Source organism: Dipodomys ordii, unplaced genomic scaffold, assembly GCF_000151885.1.
Source record: "Dipodomys ordii isolate 6190 unplaced genomic scaffold, Dord_2.0 Scaffold161, whole genome shotgun sequence".
Classification (NCBI taxonomy): Eukaryota; Metazoa; Chordata; class Mammalia; order Rodentia; family Heteromyidae; genus Dipodomys; species Dipodomys ordii.
The window spans coordinates 1109429-1133762 of record NW_012267377.1 but is presented as its reverse complement, the minus strand read 5'-3'; the positions used below and the strand labels follow the sequence as shown (position 1 = coordinate 1133762).

Below are 24334 nucleotides of genomic sequence, written 5' to 3'. Positions count from 1 at the left end.
CAAGAGATCCAATGTCCTTAAGGTTCAAGATACTGGTTTTCATTCTGAAGTGATTGTAGACAGCTGGCAAATACAGAATGCTCATTTGGAGGAGAAGCGCTAGCAGCGAATGCCATGGCATTGTGCCTCAGGGCACCTTTCTTGTTACTGTTAGTTTCTATAATGAGCTCGGACCAATGTGAAAATTTCCCAGGGCAGCCTGATAGGGATGGGCTACTGGAGGAGCTGGAATATTCACATAGATTATGAAAACAGGTGAGGACCATTTGGCTTTCCTATGAGTACCTACTGATGCCCCCTCTAATTTCAGTAAGAAACAAATGGTCACCAAAAAGCCTGCCATGCCTAATGGTAAGGACTTCACTGAAGGGCTTTTCATATTCTAAAAGAAGCAACCATATTCCAACTATTTGGTAATAGAAAGACAAAGAATCCAACATGATAGCCAGCCACCATTTTATGAGAGCATCTGTGTTAACCTGGGGCGGACTTGAATATTTGGATGAAGCATATCTCACTTTCCCCGTGTATTTGTTAATACATCCAGGAATTGAGTAGAGACCAGGTTCCTGCAAAAGCTGAGTGGTGACAACCACCACCAGCACCCAGGCACCTTTGGCCAGGGTTTCAGGCCTTAGGAATAAAGGGCTCTGAGGTCACCACAAACACTAAGTGTGTGTGGAGGCTCTAGCCCAGGAGCCTGGGGGAAGAGTGGAGCTGCACTTTCTTCCTCTGCACCTCTCTGGTTGTTCCAGTCACAGTTTTCCTAAATTGTAGCACCATATCCTGCTCAGTTCTCAGTCTGTGCCCCCTTCTCCCAGCTTAAGTACAACAAACCATAACTGGTTTCCTGTTCTTCAAATCCTGTCTCTCAACATTCGATATGCAGTCTGTTTGACAGATTCCTGTTGGAGCTAGAGTTTTGGGTTTTAGCCTTACTTCAAACTCTCAAAATAAAGTTGGATTTTCCTTGCCCTATATCCTCAAACTGCACCTGACACATTCTCTTTGTAACTCTGACCACAATTTGAAATTGCTCCAGTGTGTGGATATTCAGTGTAGGTCTTCTCTAGTCTAGAAATCTGAGTGCAGGGGCCGAGTCTGCTCTATGTAACCAACATGGCTGGTGAAATGAGCCCCAGAGTACACATGGGCTGCACTGCCCAGTACACAAAGGCTTACAGCCAGATTTAAGCTTGGGCACAAAGAGTTACTGCTACTTGAGATTCTATCCCAAGTGGGGGTCCTGTGCTACCCCTTGTATCCTGGTTGCCCCAGGCCTCACCCAGAAATCATGCCCACGTCTACAGAGTATTCAAATAAACAAATCAACTAATATGAACAGGCTGAACATTTTTAGGCAGATGGTTTTTACTCTGTAGTTAGCCCAAGTGAGAGTGTATACATGCATTGTTTGTTCTGTTCTGGAGGTACAGCTCAGGTAGTATAATGCCTGTCTACAAGATGTGGCCCTGGGGCTGGGGGTTTAGCCCAGCGGAAGAGCGCCCGCCTGGCACGTGCAAGACTCTGGGTTCAGTCCTCAGTCCTGGAAAGAAAAAAAAAAAAAGATGTGGCCCTCAATCTGGCACTGCCAATGAATAAATGCAAATACAAACTAGTACGCTGAGTTTAATTCTAATCCTCTTTACCTGAATATTGAGAACATAAGCACGAGATTCTGAGTGCTCATTACCACTCAGAAAGTGATAAATTATAGGATATTTCAGATGACTGACTGGAAGTCTGGATTCCTAATGAATCAAGAAATGACTTCTCACTGTTAGATTTCCTTGCAGGTAGCTACAGTTATTTCACGGCTACGTAACTACTGTTTTATTTTTAAAACAGTAAGGACCACATGAGGTTGAGTGTTATTACCATATCAATTAATACTTTGTAAGTGTGTGTGTGTGTGTGTGTGTGGGCGCGCGCCAATGTGTAGGCGCGTGCAGTGGGGCTCAAACTCAGTGCCTTACATTCTTGCCTGGCTTTTTCACTTAAGGCTGATGCTTTGCCTCTTGAGCCATACCTGCACTTTGGGCTTTTTCCTGGTTAACTGGAAATAGGGTCTCACAGTCTTTTCTGCCCTAGCTCTCAGCCTTCTGCATAGCTAGTATTTATAGGCATGAGACACCATCACCCACTGCCAACTAATACTCTTAAATCTGTATGTGTTTAAGCAATGACACCAAGTGGTTAAAATATCTTTCCTGCTGAACTAATTTTTTTTTTTTTTTGTCGGTCATGGGGCCTGAACTCTGGGCCTAGGTGCTGTCCCTCAGCTCTTCAGCTCAAGATTAGTACTTTATCATTTGAGACACAGAGCCATTTCTGGCTTTTTCTGATTATGTGGTGCTGAGGAATTGAACCCAGGGTCCCATGCAAGCAAGGCAAGCACTCTACCCCTGAGCCACCTTCCCAGCTCTTTAAAAAAAATTTTTTTTTAAATTTACTTATTTTGTTGCCAGTTGTGGGGCTTAAACTCTGGGCCTGGCACTGTCCCTGAGCTCTTTAGCTCTAGGTGAGCACTCAACCATTTGAGCCACAGCACCACTGCTTTATTTAATCTGACTCAGAAATAAAGCTGGGTGGCAGTGGCTTTATACCTGTAATCCTAGCTACTCAGGAAGCTGAATCTGAGGATCACAGTTCAAAGCTGGTCCAGGTAGGAAAGTCCATGAGACTTTATCTCCAATTAACCACCAGAAAACTAGAAGTGGAGCTATGTCTTAAAGTGGTAGAGCACTAGCCTTGAGTGAAAAAGCTCAGGGGCAGCACCCAGGCCCCAAGTTCCAGCCCCATGACTGATTAAAAAGAGAGCCTCATGATGATTAAATTATGAATATTTTGGGAAATTACAAAATTATTGTTATTATATAGGTGGTGTACAGGGGAGTTACTGTACTTAAGTAAAATAAAAACAGAAAGAAATAGAAAAAGGTGAGCTCGAGGACATTTTTTCCAAGTATAGACATTCCCCCATATCTCTGAGTGGCACACTGCAGACTCCCAAGAGGCTATTCAGGAAAAGAAGCACCTACCAAGGAAATACTATTCACCTCTCATTAAAGAAAACTTGGCCCGTTTGCAGCTTAGCTTCTTATCCCTGGGGAATTAACTTGCTATCACTGTGACAAAATATCTGAGAAAAGGGAGGTGTGGTAACAAATCTTGGCAGGCAAAGGCAGGACCATGACCTTGAGCCCCATCAGTGAGACTGGGCCTAGCAGTAAGACCCTGACTCCAAAATGAAACCAGCTGGGTGCTGGTGGCTCATACCTGTAATCCCAGCAACTCTGGAAGTTGAGATTTAAAGATCTCTGTTTGAACCAGCCTAGGCAAAGAAGTCCATGAGATTCTTATCTCCAATTAACCACTAAAACACTGGAAGTAGAGTTTGGCTCAAGTGGTAGAGTAGCAGAGTTTGGCTCAAGTGGTAGAGTGCTAGCTTTGAGCACAAAAACTCAGAGACAGTGTCCAGGCCCAGAATTCAAACCCCGAGACCAGAAAAATTAAACAACAATAAAACCAACAAAGCGGCTGGGAATGTATCTCAGTGATAGAGTGCTTGTCTAGCATGCATGAAGCCCTGGGTTCAATTCCTCAGTACCACATAAACAGAAAAAGCCAGATGTGGTACTGTGGCTCAAATGGTAGAGTGCAAGCCTTGAGCTGAAGAGCTCAGGAACAACACCCAAGCCCAGAGTTCAAGGCCCATGACTAGAAAAAAAACAAAACAAAACCAATGAAGCAGAAAGCAAACTAAGCCAAAAAATCCAAATGGTTAACAACTGGCCTAGATGTTCTTTCAGTGCCCCAGTTGACCAACCCTGCCCCCCCCCATCTATCTAGCTAAACCGAATTATGCTAGGTTCAAGGTGCTAATGGGGCGCTAATGGGATAATGAATAGGAAAGTGGGTTATTTTAACCAGATGGTCAAGGATGCCCCATCTGAAGATGAGAAGCTGAGACCTGCATCTCATGAAGGATCTAGAAGCAGGCTGGAGAGGATGATTGATGCCTGGTGAGTGATGGGCAAGTAACACAAAGTTAGACTAAAAGGCAGGGCAAAGGCTAAGTCACAAAAGACCTTGAAGGCCACGGGAGGTGCCTGGATTTTTTTACAATTGCAGTGGAACGCCACTGAGCGTTTCTATCTAAGCAGGAGAGTGCCTTAATTTTATTTGTGTTGCTGGAAGATTGCCTAGGCTGGCATGTGAGTAGATGACAGTGTGAGGGCTTTCGCGGGAGGCTCCCACAGGAGTGCGGGCGGGACAGGGGTCTGGGCTTCAGCAGCAGGCAGCGACAGAAATGGTATACTAGTTCCAGACGCCAGGCCTTGTGCATGCTCCGTATGCTCACCCAGATGAGTACATTTCGTAGGTTAGCCACTATCTTCACTTCACTTAACAGATGAGGAATCTGGGACAGACGTGAGTTGCCTCAGGCAGGACAGAACCGCAATGAGGTAGCTTGTCCCTAACCACAGAGCTGTCTAGGGTATTTTGGAGAAACGAGGGACAGGATGCTACTTGACTGGAGGAAGGGAAAGAACAAACAACTTCAGTGTTTTGGGCCTAAATATCTGGACATGAGCTGCTACTGCTACCTAGGGCAGACCCTAATTAAACTTTCTTTCAGTAAGAAAGTAGATGGCCTCGTCTCCATCTCTGTTGTCATTCCTGACCTCCATTTGTTGTTGTTGTTGTTGATGATAGTGGGGGTCTTGAACTCAGGGCCTAGGCACTGTCCCTGAGCTTTTTTTTTTTTTTTTTGCTCAAGGCTAGTGATCTACCACTTTCAGCCACAGCACCACTTCCAGTTTTCTGGTAGTTAACTGGAGATAAGAGTTGCACAGACTTTCCTTGCTTGGGCTGGCTTTGAACTATGATCCTCAGATCTCAGCCTCCTGAGTTATAAGGATTATAGGCAAGAGCCACCAGCACCTGGTAAGACCAACACTGAATGTCAGTTTACAGTTTACAGGTTTTCTCGGGTAAGATGGAAGCAGAGCTGAGAAGCAACAGAGAAAGAGTGCTGACATGCCAAGACAGGCTGCTTCAGGAGGAAACAAAGTGCCTGCAGTCCCAAAGCCAGTAAACTCAAATCCTCAACACAGAAGTGACCACTGGGCTTAGCAACATGAATGCTGCTGTGACCTTGGAAGCATCATTCCACCAATGGGGAGGGGAGTCTGGGGGGTAGGCACAGAAATCAACCTTCACTTGGAAAACCAAGAAATGGAGTAACAACTGGGTGTTAGACAAAACAGGATTTATTCTTTGGTTGATTTTAGTATTTTTAAGGGTATCCATGTGGTAACCATCCAGAAAGGGACAAAATTAATGATGTAAAAGAAAGGGTAATTCCAGCCTGACACCAGTGGCTCATACTTGTAATCCAAGTTACTCAAGGGGCTGAGAGCTGAGGATCAAAGTTTGAAGCTATTGTGGACAGGAAAGTCCATGAGACTCTTATTTCCAATGAACCACCAAAAAGCCTTTTCTGGAGCTGTGGCTCAAATAGCAGAGCGCTAGTATTAAGCAAAAAAATCTCAGAGACAGCACCCAGCCCTGAGTTCAAGCCCAGGACTGGCGTGCACATGCACAAAAGGGTAATTCTAGGAGTGGTATCTATTACTAGACCAAAGGAGTTAGGACACATGGCACAAAAGATGCTGGGATATAGCTCCTCCTTGGTCATGGGAGGCAAAGACAAGTAAAGAACCAGGCTATAGAAAGCTGTAGATAGACTGGCAATTTCTTTAGTTAACTGCATTGTATTTCTTCCTATGAAATATAATCACACAGATAAGTTAGTGGGAAAGTGAGAATTCAGAAGCAAGCTTGTCTAAACAGAGCAGGGGGACTAAGTAAACTGAAATAGATACATTAGCACAGTGTATAACTATGAGGCTCTCACATGAGGAAGGGGAAGATGGAGAAAAACTCAGAAAATGGTGTGGGGACAACTGGGGAGTCACCTGGCAATAGTATCGTGGGCATCACATTTCATATAATTTCTCATCACAATTAGCTAGTCTTTTTTTTCCCTCTTGGTTTCCTAGTTCACTGTAGCAGATTTCCTGTTGTGTAGCTCGGCTTCCCACAATGGACAAAGGAAAGACTACACATTGGTGTAGTATTTGACATACTTCACTTTAGGCCATGAGCAATGAAGAGACCAGAAAAACAGAATCTTTCTCCAGATAGCAAAACGGGAGAGTTAATTTGGGTTTGCTAATTTTTTCATTAAAACTCTAAGTCTTCCCACACAGAAAATTCAAAATGAACACTCTTAGCTGGGCGCTAGTAGCTCATGCCTGTAATCCTAGCTACTCAGGAGGCTGAGATCTGAGGATCACAGTCCAAAGCCAGCCTGGGTAGGAAAGTCTGTGAGACTCTTATCTCCAATAAACCACCAGAAAACCGGAAGTGGCACTGTAGGTCAAGTGGGTAGAGCACCAGCCTTGAGCTGAAGAGCTGAGGGACAGCGCCCAGGCCCAGAGTTTAGGTAGGCCCCATGACTGACCAAAAGAAAAAAAAAAGAGAGAAGAAGAACACTCTTTTTGGAAGTACAGTTCCAAAATCAGCCCAGGGACCAACTCTACATGGGCACATCGACCTCTCACTCTAATGAACATCACATCCTAACACCTTTCCAGCTCCAGCACCTACAGACTCAGGCTGTCAGTCTCCTGGGACTCCAGGAGGAAGGAAGCAGCCTTCCTTCCTGCAGCCTTCACTCATGCTCTGCTGACTGGGCTTTCCCTACCGGGTTTCCTCAGCCAGGCCATCTGCGTTCTGTCTTCTAGAACCTGCAAAGGCTGCTCTGCTGATGGTCATTCCATCTGTTCCCACCCTATGTGCTGTTAGAAATTTACAAATTTCTGCCTGTAAATTCTGTGATTTCATAGGGAGTTGGGGGTGAGAGACAGATGCCTGTATTTCTCAAGTCTATTGGCTCTCGTGGCAAATCTGAATTAAAACCTGACTGGATTTGGAACACCCAAAGACTTCAAATTTAAGAATAGATTAAGTCTGGTGCCATGGCTACTTAGGAGGCTAAGAGTGGAAGGATCCAAAAAAAAGCTCTTGACAACCTATCTTAAAAGTAGCTCATAAGCTAGGAGCCTATGGCACCATCTGTAATCCTAGCTACTCAGGAGGCTGAGATCTAAGGATCACAATTCAAAACCAGTCTGGGTGGAAAGCCCACGAGACCCTTATCTCCAATTAACTACCAAAACTCCAGACGTGGAACTGTGGCTCAAGTTGGTAGAGCACTAGCCTTGAGCCCCAAACAAACTCAGGGACAGTTCCCAGGCTAAGGGTTCAAGCTCCAGGACCAGCATCAAAAAAAACCCCAAAACAACAACAAAAACCCTTGGAAAAAATAGGGATGGAAGTTTCAAGTGGTAGAGCACAAGCCTAGCAAGTGTGAGGCTGAGTTCAAGCCCTAGTAGTATCAAATAGCAACAGCCGGAGGAAAAAAAAAAGAGCATATCAGTTTCCTGATTTGGATGACCAAGGGTCATACATAAAAACAAATTTTAAGAGTGGCCAGGCACTGGTGGCCTGTAATCCTAGCTACTCAGGAGGCTGAGATCTGAAGATTGGGGTTCAAAGCCAGCCTGGGCTAAAAAGTCCGTTAGCACTCATGTTTAATTAACCACAAAAAGCTGGAAGTAGCGCTGGTAGAGTGCTAGCCTTGGGCAAAAGAGCTCATGGGCAGTGCCTAGGATCTGAGTGCAAGCCCCACGATGAACAACAACAACAAAAGTTTAAAAGTATTATCTGGCATAAAAAGAATAAAGGACAATGGAGGGGGGGAATGACAGTAAGGCCGGGCATGGTGGTACAAACCTGTAATCCCAGCTATAAGGGAGGTACAGGTAGAAACATGGCTGCTTCCAAGCAAAACACATTAAGACCCTATCTGAAAAATGACTAAAGCAAGGCTGGGAAGGTGGCTCCGTGGTAGAGTGCTTGCCTTGCATGCCAGAGGCCCTGGCTTCGATTCCTCAGCACCACATAAGCAAAAAGAAAAAAGCCGGAAGTGGCGCTGTGGCTCAAGTTAGTAGAGCACTAGCCTTGAGCTGAAGAGCTGAGGGACAGCGTCCAGTCCCAGAGTTCAGGCCCCACGACCAGACCCCCCCCCCAAAAAATGACTAAAGCAAAAAGGGCTGGGTTGGCACAAATGGTAAGGATCATGATTCAAAGCCAGGGAGGACAGGAAAGTCTGTGAGACTCTTATTTCCAATAAACTACCCAAGAAAATCTAGAAATGGTGCTGTGGCTCAAGTGGTAGAGTGTTATCCTTGAGCACAAGGAGGCTCAGGGACAGTGCCTAGACTCTGAGTTCAAACCCCAGGACCATCAAAAAGAAAAAAAGAAATTTACCTTCCAAGTTAAAAAAAAAATTTATTGTCAAGGTGATGTACAGAGGGGTTACAGTTACATAAGGCAGTGAGTACATTTCTTGTCTTTCTTGTTATATCTTCCCTCATTTTTCTCCCTTTTTTCTTCCTGCTCCAATCCCCCCTCCCAAGTTGTACAGATCATTTCCAACGTCTTGTGAGTAACGCTGGTGTATAGGTTCATCTAGGATAATAGCAGAATAGCTCAATAGCTATGTACATATGACCACATAAGATGATCTTAAGCGAAATGAACTCCAAGACATGGACACAGAGGTTTTTCTTTGTTGTAGTTCTCAATGTACTATGAGATTTCTTTTTTCTTTTGTGTTTTTTCCCCCTATGGTTTATCCTCTGTTGTCACTGCACTGGATTTTAGTACCCTGGGTATTGTATATACATTTATCTGAACTAGGAAAGGGAAGGGAACAACCAAATTATTTCTACAGACCTGAAACTTACCATGAAATTAAACTCTACCATCACAAAATTCCCTTTGTGAAGATTAACCTTTACTAAAGTTCTTTTAAAGATCACTTGCTGAATGGCTACTCTTGGATTATGGTAAAGTAGCCAATTCTGCATGCATGCATGAGTGCACATGGGTGTGTGTATGTATATGTGTGTGTGTGTGTATGTGCGCGCATGTGCAGGGGCTTGAATTCTGGGCCTGGGCATTGTCCCAGAGCTTTTTGCTCAATGTTAGTGCCCAACAATTTAAGCCAAAGTCCCACTGTTGGCTCTTTTGGGGGTTGACTTTATTGCAGATAAGAGTCTCACAGACTTTTCTACCTGAATTGGCTTTGAACCATGATCCTCAGAACTCAGCTTCCTGAGTAGCTAGGATTGATTACAGGCATGAGCCACCAATGCTCAACCTGTTTTGTTTTTTGAGGGGTTCAAACTCAGGTCTCCAGACATGCTAAGCTGGAACTCTACCACTTGAGTTACAACTCTACCTCCAGCTCTACTTCTTGTTGTTTTGTAAATGTAGTCTCTTGAGCTTTTCTGCATGGCCTGGTATTGAGCCAAATCTTTCAGATCTCAGTCTTCTGAATAACTAGGATTATAGGCGAGTGAGCACATGTCTATTTTTCACAATATATGCTGATCATACAGAACATGGAGACTAAAAAAGAATAGGGAAATGTTATCTCTGAGGCCTCATTATCCAGTATAATATTTAAAATTTTTTAACCTCTTCTAGGATAATCTTGTATATCCAGACAATCATTGCTTCAGGAGGCTGGTAAGAAAACTACAGAAATAGAAGAAAAAAAAAGAAGAAGTAGTTAAAAAAATCAGGGCTGGGAAGGTGGTTCAGTGGTAGAGTGCTTGCCTTGCATGCATGAGGCCCTAGGTTCGATTCCTCAGCACCACATAAGCAGAAAAAACCAGAAGTGGAGCTGTGGATCAAGTGGTAGAGTGCTAGCCTTAAGCTGAAGAGCTGAGGGACAGCGCCCAGGCCCAGAGCTCAGGCCCCACAACCAACAACAACAACAACAAAATTACAATACTTGGACAGGATAATATCCTCCAAGGAAATATCTTCCACATATCAAGTGTGTATTATTTGTGATCATCTCACAAAACATTCAAAACAATTTCATCACATTTCATAGATAAGGGTAAACAAATGCTAGACAGTGCTTTAAAAACTGCATCCAAGCATTCATACGCAGAAAACTAAAAGGCAACCCCTGTGTGTCAACATGTAGTATTATAAACTCAAAGTGGATCCAAGACCTCAACATCAAACCCGAAACTTTGAAATTACTACAAAAGGGAGTAGGAGAAACACTAGAACTTAGAGTCTCAGGGGCACAGCAGATAGGAAAGAGAGTTGACAAATGGAATTACATCAAACTAAAAAAATTCAGCACAGATCCTGGGAGCACGGGGCCCGCCATTCACTTGCTTCATGCTTTCGCCATCAAAACATTTGTCCCAGAATTGAAGAGAAGGAATGGAGGCCTCAGCTGAACTCTCTGCCAAGATGTCTGTTGGTGTGCCAATTAAAGTCCTGCATGAAGCTAAGGGCTCATTACATGTGAGACAGACACCAGTGAGGTATATCGAGAAAAGCTCACTGAAGCAGAAGACAACATGAACTGCCAGATGTCCAACATCACAGTCACATACAGAGATGGCCAAGTGGCAGGGCTGGAGCAGGTGTACATCCGTGGCAGCAAGATACACTTTATGATTTTGCCTGATATGCTAAAAAAATGCACCAATGTTAAAGAGCATGAAAAATAAAAACCAAGGCTCAGGGGCTGGCCATGGAAAAGCTGCTATACTGAATGCCCAAGTGGCTGCAAGAGGAAGAGGACGTGGAATGGGACATGGAAACACCTTCCAGAAACGAAGATAATTTTCTCAGTTAAAGGGAACTTAGCCATTTCTTTTTCTGTGGATTATCTGAGTTTGTGGGGGTGGTACCTATATGTATGTTTTCTTTTGATACAATTTTTTTTTAGATCAGGAGAACTGTTAAACTAAATAAATTTGATTATGTTGTTTGGGTTAAAAAACAAATTCGGCACAGTAAAGAACACTGTTACTAAAGTAGAAAGACAGCCAACAGAGTGGAAGATCTTTACCATCAATACATCTGACAAAGGCCTAATATCCGAAATATTCAAGGACCTCAAGAAATTAACCCCACCCCAAACTAATAAACCAATCACCAAATGGGCAAAGAAGCTAAGGAGAGATTTCTCAGAAGAGGTAAGAATGGTAAGAAACACATGAGGAAATGCTCAACTTCCATAGCCACTAAGGAAATTAAAATCAAAACAACTCTGAGATTCCATCTTATCCCAATTAGATTGGCCAACATCATGAATTTGAACAAAAAATGTTGGCAGGGATGTGGGGAAAAAGGAACCCTATTGCACTGTTGGTGGGAATGTAAACTAGTAACAACCATTCTGGACAGCAGAATGGAAGTTCTTCAAAAATCTAAACATATGGGGCTGGGAAGGTGGCTCAGTGGTAAAGCGCTTGCCTTGCATGCATGAGGCCCTAGGTTCAATTCCTCAGCACCACATAAGCAAAAAGAAAAAAGCCGAAAGTGGCGCTATGGCTCAAGTGGTAGAGCGCTAGCCTTGAGCTGAAGTTGAGGGACAGCGCCCAGGCCCAGAGTTCAGGCCCCACGACCTGACTCAAAAAAAAAAAAAAAAAAGTCTAAACATAGGGGCTGGGAAGGTGGCTCAGTAGTAGAGCGCTTGCCTCATATCCATGAGGCTCTGGGTTCTATTCCTCAGCACCACATAAGCAGAAAAGCTGGAAGTGGTGCTGTGGCTCAAGTGGTAGAGTGTTGGCCTTGAGCTGAAGAGCTGAGGGACAGCGCCCAGGCCCAGAGTGCAAGCCCCACGACTGACCCCCCCAATAAAAAGGGGTGGGGGGATTGATATAGCCCAAAAAGAAATGTACTCATTACTTGACTAATGAAATGGTAATCCCTCTGTACAATACCTTTATACTAACAATAAATTTTTGTAATGTATCTAAGGTCACATTACTCATGTAAAGCCAGGATTAGGATTAAAACCCAGATTCTAAGTGTTTACCATTTAATTTTTAATTTTAATTTTTTTTTTGGGTCCGGTCGTGGGGCCTGAACTCTGGGCCTGGGCGCTGTCCCTCAGCTCTTCAGCTCAAGGCGAGCGCTCTACCACTTGAGCCACAGCACCACTTCTGGCTTTTTGCTTATGTGGTGCTGGGAATCGAACCCAGGGCCTTATGCATGCAAGGCAAGTGCTCTACCACTGAGCCACCTTCCCAGCATGTTTACCATTTAACCTTGATTTTTCATAAGTTTTCATAAGTTCAAGCTCTACAACTGAACAACAACAACAACAACAAAAAAAAATATATATATATAGTTATTTAAATGGTCATGTGAAGCAATTTCTTTTAAACATAAGAAGATAATTCTCAACCCAGCACCACTGGCTCATACCTGTAATCCTAGCTACTCAGGAGGCTGAGATCTGAGGATCCAAGTTTGAAGCCAGCCTAGAAAGCAAAGTTTGTGAATCTCTTTTTTCAATAAACACCAAAAAAAGCCAAAAGTGAAGTTATGGCTCAAGCAGTAGAGCAAAGTTCAGGGACAGCACCCAGGCCCCCAATTCAAACTCTAGGATTGGTACAAGTGCACACTTGTGCACACACACATATGTACACACTAATTCTCATGGGTAGCACAAAAAAGTCATCTTAGTCATTTTATAAAATCAGTGGTACAAAAATAGCAACCATCATACAAAAAAAAGAGACTATCTCATTTGTGAATACAGAAATTTCATAAAACACTAACACTTGAATTTTATCTATTTTATTTCAGAAATGCTTAGTATTAAGAATAGTATAAAAATACCAACATACAGGGCTGGGAAGGTGGCTCAGTGGTAGAGTGCTTGCCTTGCACGCATGAGGCTGTGGGTTCGATTCCTCAGCACCACATAAGCAAAAAAGAAAAAAACCAGAAGTGGCGCTGTGGCTCAAGTGGTAAAACGCTAGCCTTGAGCTGAAGAGCTGAGGGACAGCGCCCAGGCCCAGAGTTCAGGCCCCATGACCAGACCAAAAAAAAAACAAAAAAAAACCCCAACATACTTAATAAGCCCAATATGAAAATCCATATAATTAATGTAAGAAAAAAGAAAAGGCATTAGACAAAATTTAATGCTCCTTTATGAGTTACAAGTTACTGGCTACATTTTGTAAGTAGAGGCATGTATGCATTTCTAATGAAATGCTTCACAAATCTGAGAGAGCCTATTTGAGCAGGAGCTACATTAAACTTGATATTTAAAAAAAGCTACATGTCAGCTAGGTAAGCACATCTCAATTTTAAGAAATACAAACTACACAAAACATGATAGTGAGGTAGAAGCAAGTTCCCAAGGCTCTTTTTTGGGGGGAAGAAGGGCAGGAGGATGTTTAACACTCTTTTCTGAAGTGGTCAATGAACAAAAAGAAAATCTGCTAGTAATTTAGGCTTCTTTATAGCCCATTCTTCTAGATTCTAAAACACCGGCTAATAAAGAACATATTTCACAAATGACCGTGAATGAACAGAGAGAACTGCTGTTCAGAGAAACTTCCTCCATTTTCTCCTATGTATAGTAAGCTCCAAGGTGAGTCACTAAGTTTCACAAACTGCAGATTGCTAAAACTGTTAATTCCTTTTTTTTTTGAAAAGGTATATTGGGAATGTGCAAAATTCTAAACTTAAGTAGTACAAAAGAATAATGTGAGGTAACAAACCAGGCAAACAAAGAGACTCAGAATTTCCGTGAAAACATCTTATAGAACCAACAGCTTTCTTGGTAAGACAGAACAGTAATAAACCAACTAGTGATCTGATCATGTTAAAGATTAAAAGGATAGAGGCTTAAAATTTTTCAGTTTGCCAGTGGACAGCTGCCTATACAAAAACACGCTTGTCTGCATAAAAGAAATAATGCACCAGGCACCAGTGGCTTAAGCCTGTAACCCTAGCTGCTCCATAGGCAGAGATGTGAGGATCTGGGTTCGAAGCCAATCAAGGCAGGAAAGCTGGTAAAACTCTTATTTATTTATTCATAGTAAGCTGTGGAGCTTGAATTCAGGGCATGGGCACTGTCCCTGAGCTTTTAGCTTTTAGCTCAGGGACAGTACTCTACCACTTTGAGCCACAGCTTCAGTTTTCTGGTAGTTAACGAGGTAAGAGTCTCACAAACTTTCCTGCCCAGGCTGGCTTCAAACCTGGACCTTCAGATCTCAGCCTCCTGAGAGGTAGGATTACAGGTGTGAGTCCATAGTACCTGGCCTCCAAGAGAATCTATTCTCCAATAAACTACCCAAAAAGAGCTGGAAATGGAGCTTTGGTTCAAGTGGTAGAACACTAACCTTGAGCTCAGGGACAGGATCCAGGCCTTCAGTTCAAGCCTTAGGACTGGCACAAAAGAAAAGAAAAAAAGAAAGAAAGAAAAGAGAAAGAAGCAAGAATTAAAATAGCTTCAGGGCTGGGAAGGTGGCTCAGTGGTAGAGCGCTTGCCTTACATGCATGAGGCCCTGGGTTTGATTTCTCAGCACAACATAAGCAAAAAGAAAAAAGCCAAAAGTGGCGCTATGGCTCAAGTGGTAGAGCGCTAGCCTTGAGCTGAAGAGCTGAGGGACAGTGCCTAGGCCCAGAGTTCAGGCCCCACAACCGGACCCCTCCCCGCCCAATAAAAAAGAAATAGCTTCAAGGAAAGCTTCTCTCACAGGTCTTTTTATCATCTGAGGAGCCGTTGTCAAAATGCACTCACTATGAAGACCTGCATTCACTGGCTGAGTTCAGTCTGGGATAGGATGGTATGTTCTCTTGTAAAAAGCTGCCTTAATTATGTCAAGTCACATCTTTAGTTCAGAACCATCCCTGAGGGCTAGGGGTAGAACTCAATAAGCATGTGCTTAGTTTGGTACAAGATCCTGGGGTACCCCCAGCACCAGAATAAAATACAAAACATCATCACTGTATATAAATAAAGTTCAACTATATGAAATCATCAATGGGAAGGCTTTTCTTTTTACATACAAATATAGCAATTTCATACAGTCCATCTGAAAAAAAAGTAGCCAGGGAATAAAGAAATCTAACATGTAGTATTTACAGTTGTGTCCTAGTATCTGAAAAAATTGGCTATCAAAGTCTAAGGATGTTCAGGTCCCTTATATAATTTAAGTACATCATCTTGGCATGCTTTAGACTATTTCTAGACTACTTATAATACATTGACACAATGTAAATGTGGTGTAAATAGTTGCTTTTTTACTGTTTAGAGATTAATGACAAGAAGTCTGTACTTGTTCAATACAGATGCATTTATTTTTATTTTTATTTATTTATTTTTTGGTGCTGGTCCTGGGGCTTGAACTCAGGGCCAGGGTGCTGTCCCGGAGCTTTTGTGCTCAAGCTTTAGCGCTCTACCACTTTTGAGCCAGAGCTCCATTTCCGCTCACTGATAGTTAATTGGAGATAAGAGTCTCATGGATTTTCCTCCTAAGCTGGCTTTGAAGCATGAACCAATTGCAACAGGGTCTCACTATAGAGTATAGGCTGACTTCCAACTCTTGATCCTTCTTGCCTCTGCCTCCTAAGTGCTGGGTGTATACCACATATCAGGCTAAATTGTTTTCATTTTTACCTACAAGTTTTACTGTAAGATTTTAAAAGGTAAATATAATGAAACTGAAGAGCCACAGAAGGAAACGCAAAATAATCTAAGTCCTTCCTAAGAGGTACAGAAGAGTTAAGTCATGTTATGGTATGGGCTAGGAGATGCAGGGGATAGGCTGAATGTATTTATTTTCCTTAGTAAGTAGACTCACACCAGTCATTTCCGGTTCACTAACCTGTCATACTAGAGGGCTGAGTTTAACTAGTCCTGCCTATGTTTAGCTTTCCACAGGACTGGGCACATGTGACCTGTAAGTTTCATGTTATGCCAGATGTTCAAAAACATAGTACTGGGGCTGGAAATGTGGCTTAGTGATAGAGTGCTTGAAGTGGCTTAGTGGTAGCATGCGTAAAGCCCTGGGTTCAATTCTTCAGTACCACATAAACAGAAAAAGCTGGAAGGGGCCCTGTGGCTCAAGTGATAGTGTGCTAGCCTTGAGCAAAAGAAGCTCAGGGACAGTGCCCAGGCCCTGAATTCAGGCCTCAGGACTGGCAAAAACAAAAACAAAAAAAAACACCCCAAAACATGGTACTGGCTGCACAGTGACATATGCTATCTGAAGACAGAGACTCTTTTTAGTAGATGATCTTTATCAACAAAGCATTCTAGCTCCCAAAAAAGTGGCTGCAACTAATAAGTTATCTCCTTTTTCACATAACTAATCCCAAATCAGTGAGCCTTGACTCTAAAGGTTTGAAAGGAAGAAAAATAAAAGATTAAGGCTCTTACATGCTATTTTACAAGATTTCAAATTGAGAAACTGCAAGCGTTGAGCAGATGAGGCCTATATTTATTTAATTCCAGTAGAATAATTTCTTAAGCCTAAATATAGTTGTCATTTTCATGAGCTCAAAGAACATTTAGAAAAGGGAAAACTGAGGTAATGTGAACACTGAATTGTTAGTTCCATTTCAGTCAACTGGATGTGATGATAATGAACAGTGCCTGGGGTAAACAAGTGGATGGCAGCAGGCTAGGGCTTTACTTTGACATGCCAAAAAAGAACTGAAAAGCTAATGGGATGACAACGTCCTTGTTGGAACTGCCTGTATTCCCATGTAAGCATACTCTACCATAGGAAAAAGTGAAATTAGTTTGACATAGCTTATTTAACATTCCAAGACTAGATAATATTACAGGTTAAAAATCCTAATTCCTGTGCTGGGAATGTGGTTTAATAGTGAAGTGCTTTGCCTAGCATGCATGAAGCCCTGGGTTCGATTCCTCAGCACTCACATACACAGAAAAGCCAGAAGTGCCATTGTGGTTCAAGTGGTAGAGTGCTAGCCTTGAGCAAAAGAAGCTTAGGGACAGTGCCCAGGCCCGAGTTCAAGCCCCAAGACTGGCAAAAAAAAAAAAAATCACAATTTCTGAAAATTATGTTACATGCTGTGTATCTAACTGCTCATTTCCCTTCTCACTTTGATTCTGACACATTTTTCGATATCTACCTAGTAATGAAATATTTGGGGACAATTTGGGGACACTCTGGGTAAATGACAACAAGCACAGTGGGTTTGTAGGCAGCTAAACAATGGTGCCTAGGAAGGCTGGCAGGCCCTGTGAGGACTGGCATAGACAGAAGGTATACTTGAAGTGAATTTCCAATGACAATGGTATTTCTCCAACACTATGTTCAGATGTCTTTTCTGTCTAGTAGTCTGTGTGCCAGTCTGAGGTTGAATTAAGGGTTCGGGTGCTGTACCTGTGGTTATTTTTGGTTTTTTTTGCCCAAGGCTAGTACTCTACTACTTGAGCCACAGCTTTACTTGCAGACCTTTCTGCTGGTTAACTGGAGGTTAAGACTTGTCTCATGGACTCATGCCTGGGCTGACTTCAAACTGCAATCCCCAGATCTCAGCTTCCTAGCTAGCTAAAAGGTGTGAGCCACCAGCACCTGGACAATATATTATTATTTGTTGTTGTTAGTGGTGGTGGTTGTGAGGCTTGAACTCCAGGCCTGGGCACTGCCTCTCAGATCTCCAGCTCAAGGCTAGTGCTTTACCACTTGAGCCATAGCACCACTTCCAGTTTTCTGGTGGTTTACTGGCGATGAGTCTCACGGACTTTCCTGCCCAGACTTGCTTTCAGCCACAATGCTCAAATGTCAGCCTCCTGAGTAGCTAGGATTACAGGCGTGAGCCACTATTGCCCAGCCTATATATTATTTTTAACCAAAATTAACAATCTAGAGTTACAGCATGAAGAAAATATTAAGGGACATATAAAGAAAACCTTGACTTTCAGAAGTTTACCGACTACGTTATTCTTTGTCAATGTTAGAATTCGAGTTCTAATCGTTACAACTGATCAAAAACACCATCTTAAAACAACTAGTAGCAGGAAGAAGGATTAGCCTGTGCTGTGACACAGGGGACATCAACCTAGAGGAGCCTTCATACAGGGAAGATGGGAAAACCTGAATAATTCAGCCATGCTTCTAAGAAATGGTCACTGATAAGTAATGAATTGTTTACCAATTATCTTAACAAACACATCCTAAAATGCCAATAAGCATGATAATTTTCCAGTAAGACTATAATCAATGAGAAACAATTTAGCCACCGACAGCATTATTCTGGTTTGATTTTCTTTTGATTAATGCATATTAATTGTACAAAAGGATGTCATTGGGCCTTTTTTTTTTGAAACCAGTTTCTGAGCTTCTGTGCTCAACCATTTGAGCCACAATTCTACTTCCTTAGCACAGATTTTTTTTTGGGGGGTGGGGGGGTCTGGTTGTGGAGCCACCTTCCCAGTCCCTTAGCACAGATTTTAAGTTCAGAATTTCATCTGCCTCACCAAGTCCTCAATTTAACTTAATTAATTCTTTAAAAAGTACCAGGACAGGGGGTGGGAAGGTAGCTCAGTGGTAGAGAGCTTGCCCTGCATGCATGAGGCCCTGGGTTCGATTCCTCAGCACCACATAAGCAAAAAGAAAAAAGCCGGAAGTGGCGCTGTGGCTCAAGTGGTAGAGCACTAGCCTTGAGCTGAAGAGCTGATGGACAGCGCCCAGGCCCAGAGTTCAGGCCCCACGACCAGACCCAAAAAGAAAAAAGAAAAAAGTACCAGGGCACCAGTGGCTCATACCTGTAATTCTAGCTACTCTGAGATCACGGTTCACAGAAAAGTCAGCGAGACCTTTTTTTTTTTTTTGGTTAGTCATGGAACTTGAACTCTGGACCTGGGTGCTGTCCCTCAGCTCCTCATCTCAAGGCTAGTGTTCCTGTCTGGACTAACTTTGAACTGTGATCCTCAGATCTCAGCCTCCTGAGTAGCTAGGATTACAGGCGTGAACCAACAGTGGTGCCTGACTCGGTGGGACTCTTATCTCCAATAAACTATCCAGAAAAAGCCGGAAGCTAGCTTTGAGCACAGAGGCCCAGGAACAGTGCCTAGGCCCTGAGTTCAAGCCACATGACCTGCAAAATAAATTAAATTAAAATTAATAAATAGAGCTGAGAGTGTGGCTTAGTGTGGGTTCGATTCCTCAGTACCCACATACACTAGCCTTGAGCAAAAGAAGCTTAGGGACAGTGCCCAGGCTCCGATTTCAAACCCCAGGACTGGCAATAAAAACAAACAAATAAATAAATAAATCCAGGTAATCAAAAGTAATTATGATCAGTTAATCCTATTTTTACAGGCTATTATAAATTCAAGGTAGTTTTTCTTGGGTTTGACAGTTCTAGAATGTAGAACTCAATTCTTTCTGCCTTTACCTTTCTCATAGGTACTGCCTGTGTGCTTTCTCCCCTAAAAACCACTGGGAATATCACTCCTAAGCTGGAAGTCAGCAGGCTGCTGACTTCTGCTCTCCCAGTAGTCTGTGGCACAAGCATCTGGGCTATCTACTTAGGATGCCCAGAAAGGACCCCTTCCCTTTCCTTCCCTCCTTTCTTCCCTCCCTCCTTCTTTTTCTTACTTTACTCAATTCGTGTGTGTGTGTGTATGTGTGTGTGTGTGTGTGTGTCTCGGTCACAGGGCTTGAACTCTGGGCCTGGGCACTGTCCCTCAGCTCTTCAGCTTAAGGCTACTGCTCTATCACTTGAGCCACAGGGCCACTTCCAGGTTTTTCTGCTTATACAGTACTGAGGAATCGAACCCAGGGCCTCATGCATGTGAGGCAAGCACTCTACCATTGAGCCACCTCCATAGCCCCATCCTAAATTCTTAATGATGTTGTCCTGTTTCCTTACCATCTAGTTCACAGGGCTGTGTTTAGATGACTAAAAGGAGATAACAAATCTTAAGTTGCCTAGGTTAAGACCCACCACAGAGATCTACGGATTTCTTAACTTCCTCCTTCCTCAAACGTTTCTTATTTAAGCCATAGAGATTGAGCTTCACATAAGTGAGCGTGACTATATTACTTTTTACTTTTCTTTTCTGGCAGCATTGGGGTGTGAATTCAGGGCCCGTGCTTGGTAGGCAACTGCTCTACCACTTGAGCGACACTGCCAGCCTCTATTTTTAGAAGCTTGCTGATCAGGATGTAAGTTAGAAAGTAAGTACAGTAACGATATCAGCAAGGCCTGACTGGCAGACCACTTGTGAAGCTAGTTGGAGCATTTATGGCTGCTAGCTCCCATTATTTGAATAAAGGTGTATATGGAAAGTGACTACTCAATTCTGTCATCAAAAGTACTGTTTAAGTGCTCCAAAATGTTTGTATATCCAGTACTACTCCAGATAACAAAGCAAGGAACACAAAAAAATTAGCAATAATATGCTTCTGTTCAAAACAAGGAGAGAATGCTTCTGTTCAAAATGAGGAGAGATCCTTAAACCAAGAACGCATTAGCTTTCACATGAGGGGACTTTTTGAAAGGATGTGAAAAATCGAGAATATATCACATCAAAATAAGAGTGGCATAAAAAGTTGAGTGATAGCAAACCAAGGAAGAGCTTTCTCTAGTCTCCCCTTTGTTGTCCTGACTGGAGATGGAGGTGGCCACTCCACAGTTTGTGGTCAAATCTTACCCCATTCTCTCCAGTCCCAGGCCCTAAACGCCTTTGTCTGTGACTTCCCCACAAATAAGCTGCACTACATTGAAGATGCCACCTAAGCCAGAGCTCCAAGCACTGCTCTTACTCACCTTTCATTGAGGTTTCTCCTGCAAGTATGCTGCTGACACTGATAAATTTGTTAATCTATGTTTTCTTAGAGCACCTATCCCAATTAAAAACAAAGATGGGGAGAAGTGACCTTTAGTCTCTCCCACAGGTGAAAAAATACACTAGATGACCTTTTAAGGTCTTTTTCAACTCTGACAGACAATATACACTTTGCACAGACAATCCGAAACCAGAAATTTTCATTTTTACATTTAACTTTCAGGGTGAAAACAAATCCTGAAGGGCACTATATAATGTCCGATGCTATCTGTTCAGCCATATGAACACACACTAGTTCTTCAGACCTACTGAGGGGTTACAGAAGCACTTCAGGTGAAAACATTATTTCCTTTCTTGAGAAGGAAAATCACAACTCATTTTATAGTATCAGCACGTCACTATACGCTGCACACACCCAAAGGAAAAGAAACTGGGAGGTTTCATACTTTTAAAACAGATCACTTCACAAGATGAGTCATGCAACATATGGACACTAACATAGCTTAGGAATCCAAGGGAAGTGGCAGGAAGCAAACTAGTTATTAAAAAATCAATTTCAGAGCCAGGTACTAATGGCTCACATCTGTAATCCTAGCTACTCAGGAGGCTGAGATTTGAGGTTCAAAGCCAGCCTGGGGAAGGAAAGTCCATGAGACTTTTATCTCCAATTAACCATGTACCCTATACAGTCTCTCTCTCAATCACACAATTTCGGCAATCTGCAGGAATGAAAGAACTCTATTCCCCCTCCCCTAGCTACACAATGGCAGGTATTCAGGAGGTGAGGGTAGCAGGACCCTGAGTTCCAGGCCAACTCAAACAAAGTTAGGGAGATCCTAGCTCAAAACAAAATAAAATGGCCTGGAGTGTGGCTCAAGAGGTAGAGTGGAAGGTCCTGGATTCAAAATTCCTGGTACTATGAACAACAACAACATCAAAAAAAATCAGAGAAAAAAATGACATAAAACATCCATGGGCTGGGTGCAGGTGGCTCAGGCCTGTAATCCTAACTACTCAGGAGGCTGAGATCTGAGGATCACAGTTCAAAGCCAGCCCGGGCAGGAAAGTCCAAGAGACTCTTATCTCCAATAAACCACCAGAAAACTGGAAATGCTGCTGTGGCTCAAGTGGTAGAGTGCTAGCCTTGAGCTGAAGAACTCAGGGACAGTGCCCAGACCCCCAAGTTCAAGCCCCACGATCGACAAAAAAAACAAAACAAAACACCAAAACCCAAAAATCAAAACCCCAAAAACAACCATGGGTCAGAGGCACGTACAGAAATGGCAAATCTCCTGAGGCAGAATTTGAACTTATGGTTTTCTAATGCTGGAAGGGTAAGTGGAAATAGGTCTGTACCAAAGAAATACTATCAAGGTGTGAAACCCATGGGTTAAAATGTTTTAAAATCAGGTTTTGGTGACTGTCAACAGGACTCAGTACTTATCATGAAATGGGATACAGCTCAGCAGTAGACTGCCCAGATCCCATTTTGTACATTGGATGGTTCAATCCCTAACATCAAAATAAATAAATTAAAACCAAAAATTAATTAAAAGAAAAAAGAGACAAGTATAAAACTGTTTGGGGAGATGAATGATAGGAAAGTAAAGTAGAGGACATGCATCACTGGTAGTGGAAAGGGCAAATATGATCCTCCCAATATGGTTGAAATACTTTATATGCATATATGAAAACAGAACAATAAGCAATTAGTGATTAATTTTAAAAGGGGAGAGGGAATAAGGGAGACTGACTGATGGGGTATATTGTATGCACACAGAAAGGTCACAATGAAACCCCCTTTGTACAACTGTCTAATAAAAAAATGTTAAAAGACAAAAGAAACTGAAGACACAATGGAGATCATGGACTACAGAGGAGGAGACAATAGCTATTAAAAACACCAGGGCTCATGCCTGTTAATCACTGCCAGAGGAGGCTGAGATAGGAGGACTGAGAGTGGGAACACAGAGTGGACTTCAGAGCAAGGACAGCTCTGCCTTGTGACATTGTCAGTAAACATGGAAGAGAGCAACTATGCAGTTGTTTGTGCACGTGAGAAAGGGCACACAGGTGATGTCCAAATGCAGCCAGCACAGGTCTATGACTGTTAACAGAACAGGAGCAAATGAGACCTCAAGGTACCAAGTGTGTAGACTGAACAAGTAAAAGCTTTCTGAAAATGCTTTCATTTACACACTTTTTGAAATACTATCTAAGTCAAAACAACATAATTATAAATTAGTGTTGAAAACTTCTTTTTTTTTGGGGTGGGGGGGTCAGCCATGGGTCTTGTACTCTGGGCCTGGGTGCTGTTCCTTAGCTCTTTAGCTCAAGGCTAGAGCTCTACCACTTGTGCCACAACGCTACTTAGGTAGCCTAGGCTTGCTTTCCTGTGTATCTTGGCCTACAGAACACATTTAGTATTTTTTGGTTACTCTGCTTGAAATCAAGGTGCCTCAATTGTGTACTCAATACTATGCTAACAGTTCACTAACGAGAATGTGTTAATAAGCAAAATGGACAGTTCACCTAGATCTTCAAACAGAACCACACTTACCATTTTTGGAATAAAGAATCCAGCACTTGACCTCACACTAAGATATGAAAGAAGACAACATGATATGCTAAGGGATAGATTATTGCATACACAGGACAGCCTTAGAAAACAGTTTGCCACAAAACCATACTAAACTACCAGAACAACTATCACAGCATTATTCACCATAGCTAAGATATGGAACCAACCCAGATGCCCCTCAGTAGATGAATGGATCAAGAAAATGTGATAGATACACACACACACACACACACACACACACACACACAATGGAATTCTATGCCTCCATTAGAAAGAATAACACCGCCCCATTTGTTAGGAAATGATAAGAGTTGGAAAAAATCATATTAAGTGAAGTAAACCAGGCCCAAAGAAACATAGGGTCCCATGGGTTTCCTCATTTGCAATAACTAGTATATGTCTAGGACAAGCAGAAAAGGTCAAAAGCTATGTACATATGACCATATAAGATGATGCTAAGCAAAATGAACATGAACCCCAAGATAGGGACACATATCTTTGTTGCTGTTGTTTTTAATGTACTTATAATGTACTGTGTGATTTTTTTTTGTTTCTTTTGTATGTTCTTCCCCCATGGTATAAACCATTTTCACTGTATTTGATTCCAGTGCCCTGCATCTTGTATATATATTTTTCTAATTTGGGGAGGGGAAGAGAAATAACAAAATGCTGAAATAAGGATACAAGTTGACCTATTGTTAACAATGAGATGTACAAGACACTATGTTTAAAACAAACTTTACAGCTTTTGGGTGGGGTGCTGGGGAGGTGGGGAGGGAAGGGATGGTAGGGGAAAAACAAAGGAGGGAGTAACAGTGCTAGATAGGAAGTGTACTCATTACCTTACTCATGTAACTGTAACCCCTTTGTATAGTATCTTTACAATAAAAAATATATTAAAAAACAAAAACAAAAAGTTTGGCAATCAGGGTACTGGTTGCCGGGCAGGAGAGATCGTGAGACTCCTATCTCCAATAAACCACCAGAAAACCGGAAGTGGCGCT

At 42.5% G+C, this 24334-nt stretch overlaps 1 protein-coding gene and 1 pseudogene across 1 annotated transcript in view; one reads left to right on the top strand and one right to left on the bottom strand.

Moving 5' to 3' along the window:
* The window catches only part of Rala (v-ral simian leukemia viral oncogene homolog A (ras related)), a 52543-nt gene that overhangs the window by 14440 nt on the left and 13769 nt on the right, over positions 1-24334 (bottom strand). The gene's annotated exons all lie outside the window — the stretch shown is intronic.
* On the top strand, positions 10417-10801 carry LOC105998339 (annotated as a pseudogene).